At 47.3% G+C, this 24,852-nt stretch overlaps 1 protein-coding gene across 7 annotated transcripts in view; it reads right to left on the reverse strand.

Annotated features, from left to right (window-relative positions):
* Nucleotides 1-24,852, reverse strand: part of shn (schnurri) — a 169,768-nt gene that overhangs the window by 62,352 nt on the left and 82,564 nt on the right. For 3 of the 7 annotated variants that reach the window (XR_011229122.1, XR_011229121.1, XM_069327272.1), the window contains exon 1: nt 2,352-2,515. The gene's annotated coding sequence lies outside the window, so the exon portion shown is untranslated. Of the gene's footprint in view, nt 1-2,351; nt 2,517-24,852 lie in introns of those variants that run through there. The other 4 variants (XR_011229123.1, XM_069327273.1, XM_045741106.2 and 1 more) reach the window with 2 other exon arrangements.

Here is a 24,852-nt window from a genome sequence, read left to right on the forward strand (position 1 = left end):
AGAAGGATGTCACAGAGTAATTAGAGCACAGGAGGATGTCACAGAGTAATTAGAGCACAGAAGGATGTCACAGAGTAATTAGAGCACAGAAGGATGTCACAGAGAGTGATTAGAGAACAGGAGGATGTCACAGAGTGGCTAGAGCACTGACCAAAAACACAGATAGTGATTGAAGCGTAGGAGGATATCACAGATAATGATTTGATCACAGGAGGAATTTGCAGATAGTGATTACAACACAGGAGTAATTCAGAGACAGTCACTTGAGGTTAGAGGAAATCACATAATGCCAATAGCTAAAGACTAAAGACTTTAGCTTAAAGTAAGTGCTAAAGACTATAAAAATATGCGTCATCAACATACACAACAAACAAAATATGAATGACATTCAGTACTGGTGAATAAAATACCTGTAATAAATTTATATTTAAGAAAAACCTGCAATAAATACGGGTTTGAAAAAAATCAATAAAAAGAGATGAGATAGGTGTGTGTGTGTGAGAGAGGTGTAATTAACTAAGAGTAGTAACAGGATGAGAGATATGCTCATAGTGTTCTGTTTTCCCACTACACTTTGTCATATGACACTTTGAAACTACTAACGGTTTTGGCGCCCACTATCTTCACATTTGAACGGTTCCAACCGTCTACCACAGTTGGCAAAAGAAGAATTTTCAATTTTTTGGGGCACCTTTGTTTCCTTAGTTTGAATGTATGACCTCATGCTCTTAAAAGTGGCAGGTTTCAAGAATTCTTCTTTGTTAATTTTGTCAGTGCCTGTTGTATTTAGTATGTAGTGATCATATCACCTTTTTTTCTTGTATCTTCTCACTTGGGCATGTTTACAGCCTCTAGCCTCTCCTCATCGCTTATGTTTTTTCAGCTCCAGAAACAATTTCGTCGTTGCACGTTTTCCCGTTTATTGACGAGTTTCTGGAGATATGAGGCACCATACAGCCACTACATATTCTAATTTTGGTCTCTCAAAAGCCATGAACGTTTTCTTTAATATTTTACTATCCATGTATTTAAAGGTGATTTCTGAAGTTGGAAAGTATAGCATTGGCTCCTCGCACAAAGTTCTTTATGTGGTCCTCCGGTGACTGTCTGCTACCCAGAACCACCTCTCATTTTCTATTCTGCATTTTATTCTGCACAAGTACCAAATCTATACAGTAAAATAACAACGTACAGAAGAGCAGAGGTGCCATAGTCACAATCAGAGTCCGCGGTTGTTCAACGTCCTACCAGCGAGCATCAGAAATATTGCCGGAATAACCTTGGACATCTTCAAGAGAAAACTAGATAGTTTTCTCCAAGTGCCGGACCAACCGGGCTGTGGTGGGTATGTGGGCCTGCGGGCCGCTCCAAGCAACAGCCTGGTGGACCAAACTCTCACAAGTCGAGCCTGGCCTCGGGCCGGGCTTGGGGAGTAGAACAACTCCCAGAACCCCATCAACCAGGTAAGCACCTTTAGATCACTTTCTTTATCCGAGTTCTTTAATGCCTTTCCACATAATTTGTTGGTTGTGTGTGGCCTATTTTCTCTATTCCACATTACACAACATGGCATTTATTGACACTGAATTCTAACTGCCAAGTGTTGCTCCTTACACTTATTTTGTCCAGATCATCTTGAAAGGCATGACAATCGTCAAGTTTCTCATCTTCCCCTAGCAGCGTATCATCATCAGCTAATGATGAACTTCATCATCACCTACGGCACCTACAATGGAAGACTGTGACAAACACAGGTATACGTGAGAGAATCCCAGGAAGTAGCCGAAATGAAGTCACACACTAATGATCTACTACGGACGGGCAACATTTCTAATGCTCGCTGGGAGTGTGTTGAAGAGCCGAGGACCTCTGATGTTCAGTGTTCTCTGATTGTGCCTATGGCACCCCTGCACTTCACTGGTTCTATTCTGCATTTTCTTCCCTAGCGTGTGTGTATGCCGGGGGGGGGGGTGACGGGGGACGTGTGAGACAGGGGGTCGTGTGAGACAGGGGGTCGTGAGAGACAGGGGGTCGTGTGAGACAGGGGGACGTGTGAGACAGGGGGTCGTGTGAGACAGGGGGCCGTGTGAGACAGGGGGTCGTGTGAGACAGGGGGTCGTGTGAGACAGGGGGTCGTGTGAGACAGGGGGTCGTGTGAGACAGGGGGCCGTGTGAGACAGGGGGACGTGTGAGACAGGGGGTCGTGTGAGACAGGGGGTCGTGTGAGACAGGGGGTCGTGTGAGACAGGGGTCGTGTGAGACAGGGGGTCGTGTGAGACAGGGGATCGTGTGAGACAGGGGGTCGTGTGAGACAGGGAGAGTACAAGTCCCAAGACATAAACCAGACTAACCCAGACAGAGGCAGCAGCAGGGGAGGCAGGGCAGGGGCTGCACCGGTTGGTCACCACCATGGCCTCTGTTGTAATCTGAAACACACACACAAAATATAATTAATTCCAGCACAAACGACATCAAAAATCTAAGAACACTTGACTCTAAACATAAGAATACTCGAGCTAAAATATAAACCCCACAATTACGATAAGTGAAATATGGATACCGAAGAGCAATGTTTTCAGGTGTGACACAGGCTACAGGGTGGAGTCCGCCTCACACCCACGCCACACTCCTGGTTGATACCTGGTTGATACCTGGTTGATACCTGGTTGATGGGGTTCTGGGAGTTCTTCTACTTCCCGAGCCCGGCCCGAGGCCTGGCTTGACTTGTGGGAGTTTGGTCCACCAGGCTGTTGCTTGGAGCGGCCCGCAGGCCCACATACCCACCACAGCCCAGTTGGTCCGGCACTCCTTGGAGAAAACAATCTAGTTTCCTCTTGAAGATGTCCACGGTTGTTCCGACAATATTTCTTATCCTCCGTGGGACGGTGTTGAACACCCGTGGACCTCTGATGTTGTACAGTGTTCTCTGATTGATGTTCTTCACATTCTTCAATGGGCCACAGGAAATATCATAATGTTTAATGAAGATAAGTTCCATCTTCTGCAGTATGGAAAAATACGAAAATATAAAACTAGAAACACATAAGATGCAGTGCAAATTGTTGCATTAAGAGCTGCAAGATATCGTCGACATTATGATCAGAGCTTCCAGGAGCTCCATGGACTCCTGGACATACAACCTCTGGACATACAACCTCTGGACAAATTCAGTCAAAGGTTGCTTGGTTTATCTCCTCATTTAGTGCAAGGGCTTCTCCTTGTTCTATTGTAAAGACCTCCTGGAATCTCTTGTTGAGTTCTTCACACACCTCCTTGTCATTCTCTGTGTATCTGTTCTCCCCTTTTCTCAGTGTCATCACTTGTTCCTTCACTGCTGCTTTCCTCCTGATGTGGCTGTGGAGCAGCTTTGGTTGGGTCTTGGCTTTACTCGTTATGTCATTTTTATACTGTCTCTGCCTCTCTCCTCACTCTGAGGTACTCATTTCTGGCCCTCTGGTATCTCTCCCTGCTCTCTGGTGTTCTGTTGTTCCTGTAGTTTCCCCATGTTCTTTTACTCAATTGCTTCGCTACCTTACATTCCTGGTTAAACCAAAGATTCTTCTTTTGCTTTCTATTTTTCTCTTTTAGGGCCGGGATAAACCTGTCTGCGGCTTCCTGGCACTTCTGGGTGACATAATCCATCAAATCCTGTACAGTCTTTTCTTTTGAGTTCTGTTTCCCATTGTATTCCCATTAGGAAGTTCCTCATCTCGTCATATGTTCCTCTTCGGTAATTTAGTATTTTCCCTTCCAATCCCATCCTTGGATAGGTTATCCCTACCTTTACCAGATACTCTAATGTCAATACACTCATTCCTATGGGGGCTTCAAATTTGACTTCCCTTATTTCCGATTCATTCAAGGTTAATATCAGGTCGAGTCTAGCTGGTTTGTCATTGTCTCTCATTCTTGTAGGTCCGTTGACATGTTGGCCCAGAAAGTTCTTTGTTGTCACTTCCAAGAGTTTAGCTGTCCATGTATCTGCACCTCCGTGTGGGTCCCCATTCTCCCAGTCTATCTTTCCATCGTTGAAATCGCCCATGATTAAGAGTCTGGAGCCACTCCTGCAAGCAACTGAAGCTGCTCTCTCTATTATATTAATGTTGGACTTTTTCAACACGGTTGAAACAACATGGTTGTCATGTTGTTTCTGTCGAACTCCTGTCAGGGTCTTCTGTCATTTAGTGGAGGTCTGTCCTTGTCCCTGACTGTACCTGTCAATTCCTGAGAATTTTGTAGGTAGTGATCATGTCTCCCCTTACTCTTCTGTCTTCCAGTGTCGTGAGGTGCATTTCACGCAGCCTTTCCTCGTAAATCATGTCTCTTAGTTCTGGGACTAGCCTAGTGGCATACCTCTGAAATTTTCCTAGCTTCAAATTTTGTGCTTCACAAGCTACAGTCTCCATGCTGGGGCCGCATACTCCAGGATTGGTCTTACATATGTGAGAAACAAGGTATCTTTCTCTGCTCTCAAGTGTCCTGTTATTCCTATAGTTTCTCCATGCCCGTTTACTTTGCTGCTTAGCTAGCCTAGGTTCCAAGGGGTTGTCATAGCCAGGGGGTGGTAATGGGGGACGAGCTCCCATGGCCTATAAAATGTTCCTATACGGCATGCGTCTCCAATAGCCTCTGACAACCAAGTCCAACTCCTGGCCTGCACGGGGGCTTAGTTTTTAAGTCCGGCGGAACTGCTTTTACCGACAGGAGAAGGTGTGTGTGTGTGTGTGTGTGTGGGGGGGGGGGGTGTACTCACCTGGTTGTGTTTGCGGGGGTTGAGCTCTGGCTCTTTGGTCCCGCCTCTCAACCGTCAATCAACAGGTGTACAGATTCCTGAGCCTATTGGGCTCTATCATATCTACACTTGAAACTGTGTATGGAGTCAGCCTCCACCACATCACTTCCTAATGCATTCCATTTGTCAACCACTCTGACACTAAAAAAGTTCTTTCTAATATCTCTGTGGCTCATTTGGGCACTCAGTTTCCACCTCTGTCCCCTAGTGCGTGTGCCCCTTGTGTTAAATAGCCTGTCTTTATCAACCCTGTCGATTCCCTTGAGAATCTTGAATGTGGTGATCATGTCCCCCCCTAACTCTTCTGTCTTCTAACGAAGTGAGGTTTAATTCCCGTAGTCTCTCCTCGTAGCTCATACCTCTCAGCTCGGGTACTAGTCTGGTGGCAAATCTTTGAACCTTTTTCCAGTTTGGTCTTGTGAGTGCATGCGTGCGTGAGTCTGTGTGTGAGTCTGTGTGTACTCACCTAATTGTGCTTGCGGGGGTTGAGCTCTGGCTCTTTGGTCCCGCCTCTCAACCGTCAATCAACTGGTGTACAGATTCCTGAGCCTATTGGGCTCTATCATATCTACATTTGAAACTGTGTATGGAGTCAGCCTCCACCACATCACTTCCTAATGCATTCCATTTGCTAACTACTCTGACACTGAAAAAGTTCTTTCTAACGTCTCTGTGGCTCATTTGGGTACTCAGCTTCCACCTGTGTCCCCTTGTTCGCGTCCCACCAACGTCCGTGTGTGTGTGTGTGTGTGTACTCACCTAGTTGTACTCACCTAGTTGTGTTTGCGGGGGTTGAGCTCTGGCTCTTTGGTCCCGCCTCTCAACCGTCAATCAACAGGTGTACAGATTCCTGAGCCTATCGGGCTCTATCATATCTACACTTGAAACTGTGTATGGAGTCAGCCTCCACCACATCACCCCCTAATGCATTCCATTTGTCAACCACTCTGACACTAAAAAAGTTCTTTCTAATATCTCTGTGGCTCATTTGGGCACTCAGTTTCCACCTGTGTCCCCTTGTGCGTGTTCCCCTTGTGTTAAATAGACTGTCTTTATCTACCCTATCAATCCCCTTCAGAATCTTGAATGTGGTGATCATGTCCCCCCTAACTCTTCTGTCTTCCAGCGAAGTGAGGTTTAATTCCCGTAGTCTCTCCTCGTAGCTCATACCTCTCAGCTCGGGTACTAGTCTGGTGGCAAACCTTTGAACCTTTTCCAGTTTAGTCTTATCCTTGACTAGATATGGACTCCATGCTGGGGCTGCATACTCCAGGATTGGCCTGACATATGTGGTATACAAAGTTCTGAATGATTCTTTACACAAGTTTCTGAATGCCGTTCGTATGTTGGCCAGCCTGGCATATGCCGCTGATGTTATCCGCTTGATATGTGCTGCAGGAGACAGGTCTGGCGTGATATCAACCCCCAAGTCTTTTTCCTTCTCTGACTCCTGAAGAATTTCCTCTCCCAGATGATACCTTGTATCTGGCCTCCTGCTCCCTACACCTATCTTCATTACATTACATTTGGTTGGGTTAAACTCTAACAACCATTTGTTCGACCATTCCTTCAGCTTGTCTAGGTCTTCTTGAAGCCTCAAACAGTCCTCTTCTGTTTTAATCCTTCTCATAATTTTAGCATCGTCCGCAAACATTGAGAGAAATGAATCGATACCCTCCGGGAGATCATTTACATATATCAGAAACAAGATAGGACCGAGTACAGAGCCCTGTGGGACTCCACTGGTGACTTCACGCCAATCGGAGGTCTCACCCCTCACCGTAACTCTCTGCTTCCTATTGCTTAGATACTCCCTTATCCACTGGAGCACCTTACCAGCTACACCTGCCTGTCTCTCCAGCTTATGTACCAGCCTCTTATGCGGTACTGTGTCAAAGGCTTTCCGACAATCCAAGAAAATGCAGTCCGCCCAGCCCTCTCTTTCTTGCTTAATCTGTGTCACCTGATCGTAGAATTCTATCAAGCCTGTAAGGCAAGATTTACCCTCCCTGAACCCATGTTGGCGATTTGTCACGAAGTCCCTTCTCTCCAGATGTGTTACCAGGTTTTTTCTCACGATCTTCTCCATCACCTTGCATGGTATACAAGTCAAGGACACTGGCCTGTAGTTCAGTGCCTCTTGTCTGTCGCCCTTTTTGTATATTGGGACCACATTCGCCGTCTTCCATATTTCTGATAGGTCTCCCGTCTCTAGTGATTTACTATACACTATGGAGAGTGGCAAGCAAAGTGCCTCTGCACACTCTTTCAGTACCCATGGTGAGATCCCATCTGGACCAACCGCCTTTCTAACATCCAGATCCAGCAGGTGTCTCTTGACCTCCTCTCTCGTAATTTCGAACTCCTCCAAGGCCGCCTGGTTTACCTCCCTTTCTCCTAGCACAGTGACCTCACCCTGTTCTATTGTGAAGACCTCCTGGAACCTCTTGTTGAGTTCCTCACACACCTCTCTGTCATTCTCTGTATACCTGTCCTCGCCTGTTCTAAGTTTCAATACCTGTTCTTTCACTGTTGTTTTCCTTCTGATGTGACTGTGGAGTAGCTTTGGTTCGGTCTTGGCTTTGTTTGCTATATCATTTTCAAAAATTTTCTCTGCTTCTCTTCTCACCCTGACGTACTCATTCCTGGTTCTCTGGTATCTCTCCCTGCTTTCTGGTGTTCTGTTATTCCGGAAGTTCCTCCACGCCTTCTTGTTCAGTTTCTTCGCTTCCATACATGCCCTATTATACCATGGATTCTTTTGTTGCTTCTCGGATTTTTCCCTTTGGGCCGGGATGAACCTGTTTACTGCCTCCTGACACTTTTGGGTAACATAGTCCATCATACCCTGTACAGACTTGTCTCTGAGTCTGTGTGTGTGTGTCTGAGTCTGTGTGTGTGTGTGTGTGTGTGTGTGTGTGTGTGTGTAGTGGTGGGGGGGGGGAGATGAGAGAGAGCGTAATCAATACAGAACAGTGAGGAGGGGGGAAAGGTAGGGGGTATGGGGGGGAAAAAAAAAAGAGAGAGAGAGAGAGAGAGAGAGAGAGAGAGAGAGAGAGAGAGAGAGAGAGAGAGAGAGAGAGAGAGAGAGAGAGAGAGAGAGAGAGAGAGAGAGAGAGAGAGAGAGAGAGAGAGAGAGAGAGAGAGAGAGAGAGAGAGAGAGAGAGAGAGAGAGAGAGAGAGAGAGAGAGAGAGAGAGAGAGAGAGAGAGAGAGAGAGAGAGAGAGAGAGAGAGAGAGAGAGAGAGAGAGAGAGAGAGAGAGAGAGAGAGAGAGAGAGAGAGAGAGAGAGAGAGAGAGAGAGAGAGAGAGAGAGAGAGAGAGAGAGAGAGAGAGAGAGAGAGAGAGAGGGGGGGGGGGGGGGGGGTACAGGGAGAGGGCCCCCACAAGGGGGCCAGCAGGGAGCCCGCCCCCCTCCACCAGGGGCCCCCACAGGGAGGGGAAGAGGCAGAGGAGGGTGGGGGTGGGGGGAGGGACCCCCCCCCCACCAGGGAACGCCAGACAACCCCCCCCCCCCCCCCCCGGGTCAAACATCAACAAATGACGTCACTCCGGAAACTCCTCCCCTACTTACGGCCAAAACGGCTCAGCGTATTCCTGGAATTTTAGCCCGGGATCGCCACACTCACCCCAGACAGGTGTCGTTACCTCTCAACTGGTAATTAGCACTTGTCATGCGCCTTGGCACGGCACCTGTACACCTGTCACACACACGGCACCTGTACACCTGTCACACACACACGGCACCTGTACACCTGTCACACACACGGCACCTGTACACCTGTCACACACACGGCACCTGTACACCTGTCACACACACGGCACCTGTACACCTGTCACACACACGGCACCTGTACACCTGTCACACACACGGCACCTGTACACCTGTCACACACACGGCACCTGTACACCTGTCACACACACGGCACCTGTACACCTGTCACACACACGGCACCTGTACACCTGTCACACACACAGCACCTGTTACACACAAGGCACCTGTACACCTGTCACACACACGGCACCTGTACACCTGTCACACACACGGCACCTGTACACCTGTCACACACACGGCACCTGTACACCTGTCACACACACAGCACCTGTTACACACAAGGCACCTGTACACCTGTCACGCATAGCACTTGTACACCTGTCACACACACAGCACTTGTTTATGACAGGTGTATCAACGAGACAAGTGTACTTGACTACGTTTCTTGTAGAGTAAGGCAAGTGCAGCGTTTACGGTCTGAGTACACCTGTAGTATACCTGGTTAATACCTGGTTGATGGGGTTCTGGGAGTTCTACTCCCCAAGCCGGGCCCGAGGCCAGGCTTGACTTGTGAGAGTTTGGTCCACCAGGCTGTTGCTTGGAGCGGCCCGCAGGCCCACATACCCACCACAGCCCGGTTGGTCCGGCACTCCTTGGAGGAAACTATACAGTTTCCTCTTGAAGATGTCCACGGTCGTTCCGGCAATATTTCTTATGCTTGCTGGGAGGACGTTGAACAACCGCGGACCCCTGATGTTTATACAGTGTTCTCTGATTGTGCCTATGGCACCTCTGCTCTTCACTGGTTCTATTCTGAATTTTCTTCATATCGTTCACTCCAGTATGTTGTTATTTTACTGTGTAGATTTGGGACCTGACCCTCCAGTATTTTCCATGTGTATATTATTTGGTATCTCTCTCGTCTCCTTTCTAGAGAGTACATTTGGTGAGCTTTGAGACGATCCCAATAATTTAGGTGTTTTATCTCGTCTATGCGTGCCGTATATGTTCTCTGTATTCCTTCTATTTCAGCAATCTCTCCTGCTCTGAAGGGGGAAGTGAGTACTGAGCAGTACTCAAGACGAGACAACACAAGTGACTTGAAGAGTACAACCATTGTGATGGGATCCCTGGACTTGAAAGTTCTCGTAATCTATCCGATCATTTTTCTGGCTGACGCGATATTTGCTTGGTTATGCTCCCTAAACGTTAGGTCGTCAGACATCATTATTCCCAAATCCTTTACATGTTGTTTTCCTACTATGGGAAGATTTGATTGTGTTTTGTAGCCTGTATTATGTTTAAGGTCCTCATTTTTACCGTACCTGAGTACCTGGAATTTATCGCTGTTAAACAACATGTTATTTTCTGATGCCCAGTCGAAAACTTTATTAATATCTGCTTGAAGTTTTTCAATGTCTTCAGCGGAGGTAATTTCACGCTGATTTTTGTGTCATCTGCAAAGGATGACATGAAGCTGTGACTTGTATTTGAGTCTATATCTGATATGAGAATAAGAAAAAGCAGTGGTGCAAGGACTGTACCCTGAGGTACAGAGCTTTTAACTGCGCTTGGACTCGATTTTATATGGTTGACTGTTACTCTTCGTGTTCTGTTCGACAGAAAACTGCGTATCAGCGTCCTACTTTACCAGTTATTCCCATTGACCTCATTTTGTGTGCTATCACGCCATGGTCACATTTATCGAAGGCCTTTGTGAAATCCGTGTATACCACATCTGCATTCTGTTTTTCTTCTAATGCCTCAGTGACTTTGTCAAGTAGCTGTGAGAGGCATGATCTTCCTGCTCTACCTGGTGTATACCTGTAGTATACCTGGGGGTATATCTGTAGTGTACCTGGTGTATACCTGTAGTATACCTGGTGTACACCTGCAGTGTACTTGGGGGTATACCTGTAATATATCTGAGATATACCTGTAATATATCTGATATACCTGTAGTATACCTGGAGTATACATGTAGTATATATGGGGTATACCTGTAGTATACCTAGATTATACGTGTGGTATACATGGGGTATACCTGTAGTATATCTGGGGTATACCTGTAGTATACCTGGAGTATGTGAGTATACTTGGGCATACATGTGTGTTTACTTTGAGTATACATGTATACCTGAGGTATACACAGAGTATACCGGTGGTATACTTGGGGTTTACATGGAGTATACCTGGAGTATAACTGAAGTATACCTCTAATATACTGGGAGTATACCTGAAGTGTATCTGGGGTATACTTGGAGTATACCTGTGGTACACCTGGAGAATACCTGAGGTATATCCGAGATATACCTGAAGTGTACCTAGTATATACCTTTATTATACCTGGGGGTGTCGGAAAATCCGACACCATTTAATATCATACAGACAGATAATTGCAGCTGTGTTGTGTAAACAAGTTACCCATAGAAAATGTAACTTGTAGTGGAATTACCGTCTATAGAAAACGGGATATCGTCACCACATACAATTATAAATTCACCAGCTATTCTGCTGGGAATTATTCTTAAATACATTAGTCTTTGGACTTTACCATCAGAAAAACATCTCATATAAATTAACTTAATTATCAATATTAAAATAGAGTAAATGTGACCCTTCTATCACTTACTGTCATCTGGACAATGTAGGCCAGTAGCGTGAGGGTGAGGGAGTGGTCAGACATTGTTTATACTGAGACCAGAGGCTTACGGGAGCAATTCGGCTCCTGTTAATTCTCTTGGACGAAGTGTTATGGAAGATCAGAGTAGTGATCTGCCATCATCAACACGCTGTCATCAATTTCACGGGAAGTGTCTTTCCGAAACCCGTTTATCTTTCATTTATGGCCATTAATGTCAGTGGATATAGGGTGAGCCAGTTAGAGCACGAGATAGCCTCATACTAAAGGTAATTAAGCCCAGGTCTTCATGGTTCCTTGTACAGTGTTTTCTCTGATATACCTGTCATATATAGGATTCTGGCTTTACAGCTAGCGCCCTTTTGACAGGTCAAGACGAGGAAGCATGCTTTGTGCATCAGTTACCAGGGTAATGGAAGCTACCTCAAAGAGGGAAAATGTGGTGTCTACATCCTGGTTATACCTGGTGGACTAAGGCCTGCTGTACTATAAGATAAGGAACCTCTTCAATGAATGTAGTCTATTACTGTAGTTTGATTGGCTGCATATATATAAATTTAATAAACCCCCCCTAATGTGTAGAGGATCGATTTGTGAGATTAAGAGATTATTGCAGAAATACAGTCCACTTATCATCATACCAATTGCTATCGAAGTATATAAATTAACGTAAATATAAATTCATATAAATTAAATAAATATAAATCTCACAGGTCGGTTCCCACAGGGGGTATACCTGGAGTGGGTTCTGAAAAATCTACTCCCCCCCCCTTCCCCCCAAACACATCCTGAGGCTAGGCTTGTCTTGTGGCAACCTGATCCATAAGACTGTTGCTTGCCCCGGTCCGTGTCAACGGACCAGAGGCACAGAATGCACATTCATGCATCCCCGAACATGCCGAAACATGTTAGGGAAGGGCACCTTACCTTACCTTGAGGCAGACGTTGTTTCGGAACAGCGCAGATATTTCCACCCTTCCAAGGGAGCCGGTCGGCCGAGCGGACAGCACGCGGGACTTGTGATCCTGTGGTCCTGGGTTCAATCCCAGGCGCCGGCGAGAAACAATGGGCAGAGTTTCTTTCACCCTATGCCCCTGTTACCTAGCAGTAAATAGGTACCTGGGTGTTAGTCAGCTGTCACGGGCTGCTTCCTGGGGGTGGAGGCCTGGTCGAGGACCGGGCCGCGGGGACACTAAAAGCCCCGAAATCATCTCAAGATAACCTCAAGATAACCCTAAGCTATGCAAACTCTCAATGAGAAGAAATGCTATGATCTTCAGTGCCCTGATTTCCAGGTGAGAGGTACGCATAAGAGAGGAAGTCCAATATAATAGCCCTGGATGTTTTTTAGAGGCAGGCAGAAAGAGAGAGAGAAACAGACAGGTAGAAATGTTGCAGGAGTACACATGGGGAGAAATGCTCAAGACTGGACGACAATTCGTCACCAAACGCACACAGAAACTACCACAAATGGAATGCATTAGGAAGTGATGTGGTGGAGGCTGACTCCATACACAGTTTCAAATGTACATATGAGAGAGCCCAGTAGGCTCAGGAATCTGTACATCAGGTGATTGACGGTTGAGAGGCGGAACCAAAGAGCCAGAGCTCAACCCCCGCAAACACAACTAAGCGAGTACACTCCCCAGTAGCACTACCAACACTGGACGAACCATTGTCAGAACAGCACACTCTGGGGTCAGGGTGGAGGGGAGGAGAACAACCAAACCCTTCCAGAAGTGACACACGATATGGAAAATCATTCATGTTTCTAGACATACGTTTCTGCCCGAAACGCTGTGCGTACTAGTGGCTTTACAAGAATGTAATTACTGTACTATCCAATGTATTCTCACAAACCCAATGTACCTTCTTGTATATAAATAAATAAATAAATAAATAAATAAACATACAAGGCCTAAGGTCAAAATCAAGAAATAAATTTAAGTTCATAAATGGTTTCCTAGTAGAGTCAAACTCAATATTTGGGGGAATTTACGGAAATTCATACGAAAGATTACATGGATAGTGAAATCTGGATGCCAAATTATAATTTATATTGATGTGATAGAGAGCCAGGTCATGTGGAGGAGGAGGTCTGTATATTAAAGAGGAACTGGCATACACAGAGCTACTAAACTCAACTAATGAGGTGGTAGAGGTACTGGGAATTATGGTAGAAAAAATAATCCTAATTATTATTCTATTACATAAACCGCCAGGTATAACGATTGAGGAATGAAAAGAGCACAAAATAGAGAACATCCTTGATAACCTAGCAAACCCAGTTCCAGATATTATCTTCCTTGGAGACTTCAGTCTACCAAGTCTAAGATGGAGAATGGCAATGATATTATTGGCAAGCAATATCATCATAGCAGGGAACCACCCGGGAAACTGCTCAGAGAACTTTTGAGATTCTGTGACAAATTTTCTCTCAATCAACAGATCACAGAACCAACTAGGAACGACCACACACTAGACTTGTTATTCACAAACAATGATGAACTAATCAGAGACATTACAATCTCAGATACTTCATACTCAGACCATAAGCTCATTGAAGTGCGAACTAGTATAAATAACGGTAGTTGGTCTAAGAGACCCAACAAGCGAGAAGGAATATTCAATCAATTCAATTTCAACAATAAGAGGATCGACTGGGAAAAAAACAAATGTAGACCTTGCAACCATTCAATGAGAGACGGTCTTAAGCGACAAAACTACCACACAGGGAATAGCTCAACTGACAGCTGAAGCTTACAAGGTCTGCTTGAAGCACGTGCCTGTGAGGAGGGGCAGAATGAGGACCACTCTAGCAAGAGAACGCAGACGACTCTACAGGAGAAGGAAAAAAAATACCGGAAATGTTTAAGCAGACATGACTATGACAAGAAAGGAAAATAAATCTAAACAGGGAGATCGAAGAAATAGAACAAACGTTGAAGCGATCATACGAGTCTGAGGAAATGGAATTGGAACATAAATCTGTACAAGATAAAAAAAATCCAAAATATGTTTCACATATGCAAAATCAAAATAAAAAACCTCCTCCAATATTGGACCTTTAATTACAAGCCAAGGTTGTAATTACAAGCCAAGGTTGTAATTACAAGCCAAGGTTGTAATTACAAGCCAAGGTTGTAATTACAAGCCAAGGTTGTAATTACAAGCGAAGGTTGTAATTACAAGCCAAGGTTGTAATTACAAGCCAAGGTTGTAATTACAAGCCAAGGTTGTAATTACAAGCCAAGGTTGTAATTACAAGCGAAGGTTGTAATTAAAGGAATGACATCCAAGCTGCAAGTAACAACACGAACTCAGAAGAGAAATTGACAACATGCCCATGTACTCAGCTCCTGGGCCTGACTCGTGGAATTCAATATTCATAAAGACATGTAAAGTACCAGTAGCGCGAGCACTCAGCGTAATATAAATAAATAAATAAGTATTAGTATTAGTAGTAGTAGTAGTATTTTGAGTAGGGGTACCGAGTGATGTCTGGGGCTAGAGTTGGATATTGTCCTAATAGCAGCTTTGTGTTGAGTAGAGGACGTAAATGATTTTGGGTAGTAGAACCCCAGGCACAAATACCATAGTTGAGATATGGATAGATGAGGAAGTAATAGAGAGTCACCAGGGCAGGGCGGGGTAAGGCGGGGCGGGGTAAGTATATGGAGAAAGAGCCTGGATACAGGGGAGATACCAGCAGCACTTAAATCTACAGATATAGCTCCTCTGCAGAAGGGAGGTAGTAAAGCTTCGGCAAAAAATTATAGGCCAGTTGCACTAACATCACATTTTAATAAAATTTTTGAAAGGGATTAGGAATCAAATTTCTAGTTCTATGGAAAATAATGAGCTACACAACCCAGGACAACATGGATTTAGAGCGGGCAGATCCTGTCTGTCACAGTTACTCAACCACTATGACTTTTTTTTTTATTAACACATTTAGGTACATCTGCATTTGTACAGCTGCCCTAGACTATATGAAGGGGATTACAGTGTGTCAAAAACCTACCTACGTGGTGCTAAAAATCCCCATCACACAGGATGGTTAGTCATCCAGAGGCAAGTGATAAGTAGTCTGCACTGGCAGACTCTGGGTGCATTATGAGGATATCATCAACACACGAGTGAATAAGGTAGCAGTGGTAATACAAGTCCCCATCTCGCAGGATGGTTAGTCATACAGGGCCATATGTTCAGTAGCCTGCACTGGCACTATGACGATATCCTCAAGAACACGAGAGTGAATAACTCATTGCAAAGCTCCAGGTACCTCATGCCAAGGGATTTGAATGGATTTTATTAGATCATTCAGACAACCACTACGACAAAATCACAGAAGTCTTAGAAGAAAAGCAAAATGCAGATGTAGTAGACACAGACTTTGCAAAGGCATTCGACAAATGTGACCATGGAGTGATAGCACACAGAATGACGTCAATGGGAATAACTGGTAAAGTAAGACGGTGGATGCTCAATTTCCTGTTGAACAGAACACAAAGAGAAACAGTCAATCAAATAAAATCGAGCGCAGTAAAAAGTTCTGTACCTCAAGGTACACGTCACAGCTTCGTGTCATCCTTTGCAGATGACACAAAAATCAGCATGAAAATTACCGCTGTTGAAGACATTGAAAAACTTCAAGCAAATATTAATAAAAGTTTTCGACTGGGCAGCAGACAATAACATTATGTTTAACAGTGATAAATTCCAGGTACTCAGGTACGGTAAAAATGAGGACCTTAAACATAATACAGGGTACAAAACACAATCAAATCTTCCCATAGTAGAAAAACAGCATGTCAAGGATTTGGGAATAATGATGTCTGACGACCTAACGTTTAGGGAGCATAACCAAGCAAATATTGCGGCTACCAGGAAAATGACCGGATGGATTACGAGAACTTTCAAATCCAGGGATCCCATCACAATGGTTGTACTCTTCAAATCACTTGTGTTGTCCCGTCTCATCACTTCCCCCTTCAGAGCAGGAGATTGCTAAAATAGAGGGAATACAGAGAACATATACGGCACGCATAGACGCGATAAAGCACCTAAATTATTGGGATCGTCTCGAAACTCTCCAAATGTACTCTCTAGAAAGGAGAAGAGAGAGATCAAATAATATACACGTGGAAAATACTGGAGGGACAGGTCCCAAATCTACATAGTAAAATAACAACGTACTGGAGTGAACGATATGGAAGAAAATGCAGAATAGAACCAGTGAAGAGCAGAGGTGCCATAGACACAATCAGAGAACACTGTATAAACATCAGAGGTCCACGGTTGTTCAACGTCCTCCCACCGAGCATAAGAAATATTGCCGGAACAACCGTGGACATCTTCAAGAGGAAACTAGATTGTTTCCTGCAAGAAGTGCCGGACCAACCGGGCTGTGGTGGGTATGTGGGCCTGCGGGCCGCTCCAAGCAACAGCCTGGTGGACCAAGTTCTCACAAGTCAAGCCTAACTTCGGGGAGTAGAACTTTCGCAGAACCCCATCAAGCTGGTTTCAAACGGAATCGAGCTATTAGCTCTTGGACCCCGCCTTTCTAACCAATCTATTTTTCCTTTATTATATCTACTACATATATTTTTAGCACGCACTTACACATCCCCAGGAAGCTGCCCGTGGCAGCTGTCTAAGTCCCAGGTACCTATTTATTCCTAGGTGAACAGAAACTGCACATTAGTTTCCGCCTCCGCCGGGAATCGAAACCGGGTCCCTTAGGACTAGGAGCTGCGAGGGGTGTCCAGTGAGCGGCGAGGCCCCACACAGGAGGAGTGTGTGTGTGCTTATCAGTGTCTACGGCGGGGTTCCTCGGCCATGACGCCACCGTCACGTGATGTCTTCCCGCGCTGCTGGCCACTCTGGCGGCGGCCGGGGCGGGGGGGGGTGAGGCAAGTCTGGGTAAAGAGTGGGCTTCTCCGCGAGCAGCTGTGAGTCATGATGTCACCTCCACAGCTGTGTTGGCCAGGCTCCCAGGCTCCTCTGCTGCTGCTGCTGCTGCTGCTGCTGCTGCTGCTGCTGCTGCTGCTGTTGCTGCTGCTCCTACCCCCCTTCATCCCTCTCTCTCATCACACATCTACCCTCCCTCACTTCTCCCCCCCCCCACCACTACCCCTGCCCACTGTTATCTCTCTCCACCTTCCGAGAAGGAAGGTGGAGACACTCCAGCAGCCACAACTGTCCTCTACAGAGGCAGATGAACGCTCACATCCAAAAACAAAAACAAAAACGCAGCAGAATGAACAATACAACATTGAACAGAAAGCCACCCAAGAAATAGGAATACCATATGAATCACAGCCTGGTTGATCAGGTATCCTTTGGAGGTGTTTATCAAGTTCTCTCTTGAACACTGTGAGGGGTCGGCCAGTTATGTCCCTTATGTGTAGTGGAAGCGTGTTGAACAGTCTCGGGCCTCTGATGTTGATAGTTCTCTCTTGAACACTGTGAGGGGTCGGCCAGTTATGTCCCTTATGTGTAGTGGAAGCGTGTTGAACAGTCTCGGGCCTCTGATGTTGATAGTTCTCTCTTGAACACTGTGAGGGGTCGGCCAGTTATGTCCCTTATGTGTAGTGGAAGCGTGTTGAACAGTCTCGGGCCTCTGATGTTGATAGTTCTCTCTTGAACACTGTGAGGGGTCGGCCAGTTATGCCCCTTATGTGTAGTGGAAGTGTGTTGAACAGTCTCGGGCCTCTGATGTTGATAGTTCTCTCTCAGAGTACCTGTTGCACCTCTGCTCATCAACGGGGGTATTCTGCACATCCTGCCATGCCTTCTGGTCTCATGTGGTGTTATTTCTGTGTGCAGGTTTGGGACCAGCCCCTCTACTATTTTCCACGTGTAAATTATTGTGTATCTCTCTCGCCTGCGCTCAAGGGAGTAGAGATTTAGGCTCTTTAGTCGGTCCCAATAATTATGATGGCTTGTAGAGTGGATTCTAGTAGTAATGGATCTTTGCACGCTCTCCAGATCAGCAATTTCTGAGGCTCTGAATGGGGCTGTTAGTGTGCAACAATATTCCACCCTAGAGAACACTTGTGTCTTGAAGAGTATCATCACTGGTCTGGCGTCCCTTGTTTGGCAGGTCCTTGTTATCCAACCTGTCATTTGTCTGACAGTTGTGACAGCTACTTTATGGTGTTGTGTAGAGGTAAGGTCTTCTCACATGGTTACTCCTAGAGCCTTTACATTGCTTTTTCGTTCTACAGTGAGACTTGATTCCTACAAACTACCATAACCAATAGGGTGAGGGGGGTCACGTCCTCACTAGGGTGAGGGGGGTCACGTCCTCACTAGGGTGAGGGGGGTCACGTCCTCACTAGGGTGAGGGGGGTCACGTCCTCACTAGGGTGAGGGGGGTAACGTCCTCACTAGGGTGAGGGGGGTCACGTCCTCACTAGGGTGAGGGGGGTCACGTCCTCACTAGGGTGAGGGGGGTCACGTCCTCACTAGGGTGAGGGGGGTCACGTCCTCACTAGGGTGAGGGGGGTCACGTCCTCACTACCTGGTTGATTACCTGGTTGATGGGGTTCTGGGAGTTCTTCTACTCCCCAAGCCCGGCCCGAGGCCAGGCTTGACTTGTGAGAGTTTGGTCCACCAGGCTGTTGCTTGGAGCGGCCCGCAGGGCCACGTACCCACCACAGCCCGGCTGATCCGGAACTTCTCTTAGAAAACCGTCCAGTTTTCTCTTGAAGATGTCCACGGTTGTTCCGGCAATATTTCTTATGCTCGCTGGGAGGACGTTGAACAACCGCGGACCCCTGATGTTTATACAGTGTTCTCTGATTGTGCCTATGGCACCTCTGCTCTTCACTGGTTCAATCTTGCATTTTCTTCCATATCGTTCACTCCAGTACGTTGTTATTTTACTGTGTAGATTTGGGACCTGACCCTCCAGTATTTTCCATGTGTATATTATTTGGTATCTCTCTCGTCTCCTTTCTAGAGAGTACATTTGGAGAGCTTTGAGACGATCCCAATAATTTAGGTGTTTTATCTCGTCTATGCGTGCCGTATATGTTCTCTGTATTCCCTCTATTTCAGCAATCTCTCCTGCTCTGAAGGGGGAAGTGAGTACTGAGCAGTACTCGAGACGGGACAGCACAAGTGACTTGAAGAGTACAACCATTGTGATGGGATCCCTGGATTTGAAAGTTCTCGTAATCCATCCGATCATTTTTCTGGCTGACGCGATATTTGCTTGGTTATGCTCCCTAAACGTTAGATCGTCGGACATCATTATTCCCAAATCCTTGACATGCTGTTTTTCTACTATGGGAAGATTCGATTGTGTTTTGTACCCTGTATTATGTTTCAGATCCTCATTTTTGCCGTACCTGAGTACCTGAAATTTATCACTGTTAAACATCATGTTATTTTCTGCTGCCCAATCAATCAATCAACCAATCAACCCAATCAACCAATCAATTCACTAGGGTGAGGGGGGGGGGTCACGTCCTCACTAGGGTGAGGGGGTCACGTCCTCACTAGTTTGAGGGGGGTCACGTCCTCACTAGGGTGAGGGGGGGTCACGTCCTCACTAGGGTGAGGGGGGGTCACGTCCTCACTAGGGTGAGGGGGGGGGTCACGTCCTCGCTAGGGTGAGGGGGGGACACGTCTTCACTAGGGTGAGGGGGGGACACGTCTTCACTAGGGTGAGGGGGGACACGTCTTCACAAGGGTGAGGGGGACACGTCTTCACTAGGGTGAGGGGGGACACGTCTTCACTAGGGTGAGGGGGGACACGTCTTCACTAGGGTGAAAGGGACACGTCTTCACTAGGGTGAAGGGGACACGTCTTCACTACGGTGAGGGGGACACGTCTTCACTAGGGTGAGGGGGTCACGTCTTCACTAGGATGAAGGGGGCACGTCTTCACTAGGGTGAAGGGGACACGTCTTCACTAGGGTGAGGGGGTCACGTCTTCACTAGGGTGAAGGGTCACGTCTTCACTAGGGTGAAGGGATCACGTCTTCACTAGGGTGAAGGGATCACGTCTTCACTAGGGTGAAGGGGTCACGTCTTCACTAGGGTGAAGGGGTCACGTCTTCACTAGGGTGAAGGGGTCACGTCTTCACTAGGGTGAAGGGGTCACGTCTTCACTAGGGTGAAGGGGGCACGTCTTCACTAGGGTGAAGGGGCACGTCTTCACTAGGGTGAAGGGGCACGTCTTCACTAGGGTGAAGGGGGCACGTCTTCACTAGGGTGAAGGGGCACGTCTTCACTAGGGTGAAGGGGCACGTCTTCACTAGGGTGAAGGGGTCACGTCTTCACTAGGGATGAAAGGGTCACGTCTTCACTAGAGTGAGGGGCGACACGTCTTCACTAGGGTGAGGGGCGACACGTCTTCACTAGGGTGAGGGGGACACGTCTTCACTAGGGTGAGGGGGACACGTCTTCACTAGGGTGAAGGGGGCACGTCTTCACTAGGGTGAAGGGGGACACGTCTTCACTAGGGTGAAGGGGACACGTCTTCACTAGGGTGAGGGGACACGTCCTCACTAGGGTGAGGGGGGTCACGTCTTCACAAGGGTGAGGGGGGTCACGTCTTCACTAGGGTGAGGGGGCACGTCTTCACTAGGGTGAAGGGGGGGTCACACCCTAGCTCCTCGGCACCAACTTCCTGGAAGCAGTCAGACCAGCGGGCGGCGCTGGTTGCCATAGTGACGACGCGCCTGAGGTGGTGCCAGTGCCAGCTGCCTCCTGCTGGCTCCTGCTGGCTCCTTCTGCCTCCTGCTGGCTCCTGCTGCCTCCTGCTGCCTCCTGCTGCCTCCTGCTGCCTCCTGCTGGCTCCTGCTGCCTCCTGCTGCCTCCTGCTGGCTCCTGCTGGCTCCTGCTGGCTCCTGCTGGCTCCTGCTGCCTCCTGCTGGCTCCTGCTGGCTCCTGCTGGCTCCTGCTGGCTCCTGCTGCCTCCTGCTGCCTCCTGCTGGCTCCTGCTGGCTCCTGCTGCCTCCTGCTGCCTCCTGCTGGCTCCTGCTGCTCCTGCTGCCTCCTGCTGCCTCCTGCTGGCTCCTGCTGGCTCCTGCTGCCTCCTGCTGGCTCCTGCTGGCTCCTGCTGCCTCCTGCTGCCTCCTGCTGGCTCCTGCTGCCTCCTGCTGCCTCCTGCTGCCTCCTGCTGGCTCCTGCTGGCTCCTGCTGCCTCCTGCTGGCTCCTGCTGGCTCCTGCTGCCTCCTGCTGCCTCCTGCTGCCTCCTGCTGCCTCCTGCTGCCTCCTGCTGCCTCCTGCTGGCTCCTGCTGGCTCCTGCTGCCTCCTGCTGCCTCCTGCTGCCTCCTGCTGGCTCCTGCTGGCTCCTGCTGCCTCCTGCTGCCTCCTGCTGCCTCCTGCTGCCTCCTGTTGCCTCCTGCTGCTCCTGCTGCCTCCTGCTGCCTCCTGCTGGCTCCCGCAGCCTGACGTATGACTCAATCATTGTTCATCAGGTATCGCTGATTCCTGATCATTTGGAGGTGCTTATCAAGTTCTCTTTTGAACACTGTGAGGGGTCGGCCAGTTATGTCCCTTATGTGTAGTGGAAGCGTGTTGAACAGTCTCGGGCCTCTGATGTTGATAGTTCTCTCTTGAACACTGTGAGGGGTCGGCCAGTTATGTCCCTTATGTGTAGTGGAAGCGTGTTGAACAGTCTCGGGCCTCTGATGTTGATAGTTCTCTCTTGAACACTGTGAGGGGTCGGCCAGTTATGTCCCTTATGTGTAGTGGAAGCGTGTTGAACAGTCTCGGGCCTCTGATGTTGATAGTTCTCTCTTGAACACTGTGAGGGGTCGGCCAGTTATGTCCCTTATGTGTAGTGGAAGCGTGTTTAACAGTCTCGGGCCTCTGATGTTGATAGTTCTCTCTTGAACACTGTGAGGGGTCGGCCAGTTATGTCCCTTATGTGTAGTGGAAGCGTGTTGATCAGTCTCGGGCCTCTGATGTTGATAGTTCTCTCTTGAACACTGTGAGGGGTCGGCCAGTTATGTCCCTTATGTGTAGTGGAAGCGTGTTGAACAGTCTCGGGCCTCTGATGTTGATAGTTCTCTCTCAGAGTACCTGTTGCACCTCTGCTTGTCAATGGAGCCATTTTGCACATCCTGCCATGCCTCCTGGGCTGATGTGGACTTATTTCCGCGTGCAGGTTTGGAACCAGTCTCACTATTATTGGCCAAGTGTAAATTATTATGTATCTTTCGTGTGAAGGGCGCCTGACAGCTGGGAGGACATGCGCTTCGGATTCGAAGTCCTGAGGTTCCGGGTTCGATCCCCGGTAAAGGCGGAGACAAATAGGCAAAATGTTTCTTTCACCCTGATGCCCCTGTTACCTAGCAGTAAATAGGTACCAGGGAGTTAGCTGCTACGGGCTGCTTCCTGGGGGCGGGGTGTAACAAAAAGGAGACCTGGTCGAGGACCGGGCCGCGGGGACGCTAAGCCCCGAAATCATCTCAAGATAACCTCAAGATGACCAAAAAATGAAAAACACCGCTATCATAGGGCCTAAACATCTTTTGGAGACGGAGCCTAGATCCTGGCGTCATCCCTGACAAGCTTAAAGCAGCGGAGAGCGCGCCAAATATTGATACTGTTCTTAAAAGATTTCCCCATTTTGCACCCGCAAGATAACGTAAGCTTTCAAGGGTTGATAGATTGTTAATCTTCTTGTTTGAAGAGCTGTTCACTTGAGACAGTTAAGCAAGTCCCAGCTGTGTCTGGGTACAAGTGACAGGATGAACAACCCAGCGGGTTTTCTTCCTATTGGGGAGTGTTGTACATGCTGCTATGGCGGTGTGTCCACTCACAAGATGAGTGGCGCTGCCCAATACTGTCACTATGGTGGTGTGTCCACTCACAAGATGAGTGGCGCTGCCCAATACTGTCACTATGGCGGTGTGTCCACTCACAGGATGAGTGGCGCTGCCCAATACTGTCACTATGGTGGTGTGTCCACTCACAAGATGAGTGGCGCTGCCCAATACTGTCACTATAGTGGTGTGTCCACTCACAAGATGAGTGGCGCTGCCCAATACTGTCACTATAGTGGTGTGTCCACTCACAAGATGAGTGGCGCTGCCCAATAAACTCGTCCCTCGGGGCAAAATTTAAAATTTAAATTTAAATTTAAGCGCGCCACTTCACAAAGGAGGTAGTAAAGCAAATGCAAAAATTCAAGACTAATAACTCTAAATTTAAATATCATAAAACGCTTTGAAAGTGTCGAGAAGATTACAAATCACATGAAATCACAGCGTTTAAATAAACCTGGCCAACCCATTTGAAATTGAAATAAGTTTATTGAGGTAAAATACAGACAAAGGGATGAGGTAGCTCAAGCTATTCTCACCCCGTTCAGTACATCGTGTTAATACATACATATAAACACATCACAAACAATAAACATATTACCAAACATTCTGAGAGATAAACATCTACATTTCCTAACCCATGGGCATGGGGAACAGGCTTACAGCTTCCCGAACATGAGACGAAATTCTAGTTCAAGTTTGTCTATTGAGACAAGAAAGAAATACATCTTAAAGGGATAGAGTAGCTTAGGCTATTTCTGTCAGCACTGTGGAGAAATGCCCGATAGACCGCTGGTATATTATCTATCACAGTGCACAGTTACAACCACAACAGACCGCTGGTATATTATCTAACACAGTGCACAGTTACAGCCACAACAGACCACTGGAACATTATCTAACACAGTGCACAGTTACAGCCACAACAGACCACTGGAACATTATCTAACACAGTGCACAGTTACAGCCACAACAGACCACTGGAACATTATCTAACAAAGTGCACAGTTACAAAACCTTTAAAATTTCAATTTAGATTCAACAGAGGAGAAGAGAAGCAACGGGAGAAAGCACCGGCCCTGGAGACAGACATCACGACTATAGCACTGAGAAGGAATCAGAATAAGGATTTGGGATGGGACGGGGGAAGGAATGGTGGCCAACTGCTTGAACGGTTGGGGATTGAACACCGACCTGCATGAACCGAGACCGTCGCTCTACCGTCCAGCCCAAGTGGTTGGGCTGGATGGATTCACAAAAGAACAGAAGACGTTGTTAAACACATTGGGCATAATCTTCCTGAAGCGACCATACCAGTCATATATACTCATACACCGCTTAAGCACAACACAAACAAGAAACAAGTAACACTTAGTGGGCCAGCCAGAGGCTTAGGGCCCGCCCAGGGAAAAAAAAAAAGGATTCAGAAGAGGGCGCTCCTGCCTCTCTCACTGCTGGACCACTATGACATGGCCTACGGTGCCATGGAAGACAAGCACAACGCAGAATACACACAGACTTGCCACAAGCTTTCTGTGTTCAAGAGTACAATGGTTGTATTCTTGAAGTCACTTGTGTTGTCCCGTCTTGAGTACTGCTCAGTACTCACTTCCCCCTTCAGAGCAGGAGAGATTGCTGAAAAAGAGGGAATACAGAGAACATATACGGCACGCATAGACGCGATAAAACACCTAAATTATTGGGATCGTCTCAAAGTTTTCCAAATGTACTCACTAGAAAGGAGACGAGAGAGATACCAAATAATATACACCTGGAAAATACTGGAGGGCCAAGTACCAAATCTACACAGTAAAATAACAACGTACTGGAGTGAACGATATGGAAGAAAAT

This window comes from Procambarus clarkii, chromosome 19 (assembly GCF_040958095.1).
Source record: "Procambarus clarkii isolate CNS0578487 chromosome 19, FALCON_Pclarkii_2.0, whole genome shotgun sequence".
NCBI lineage: Eukaryota > Metazoa > Arthropoda > Malacostraca > Decapoda > Cambaridae > Procambarus > Procambarus clarkii.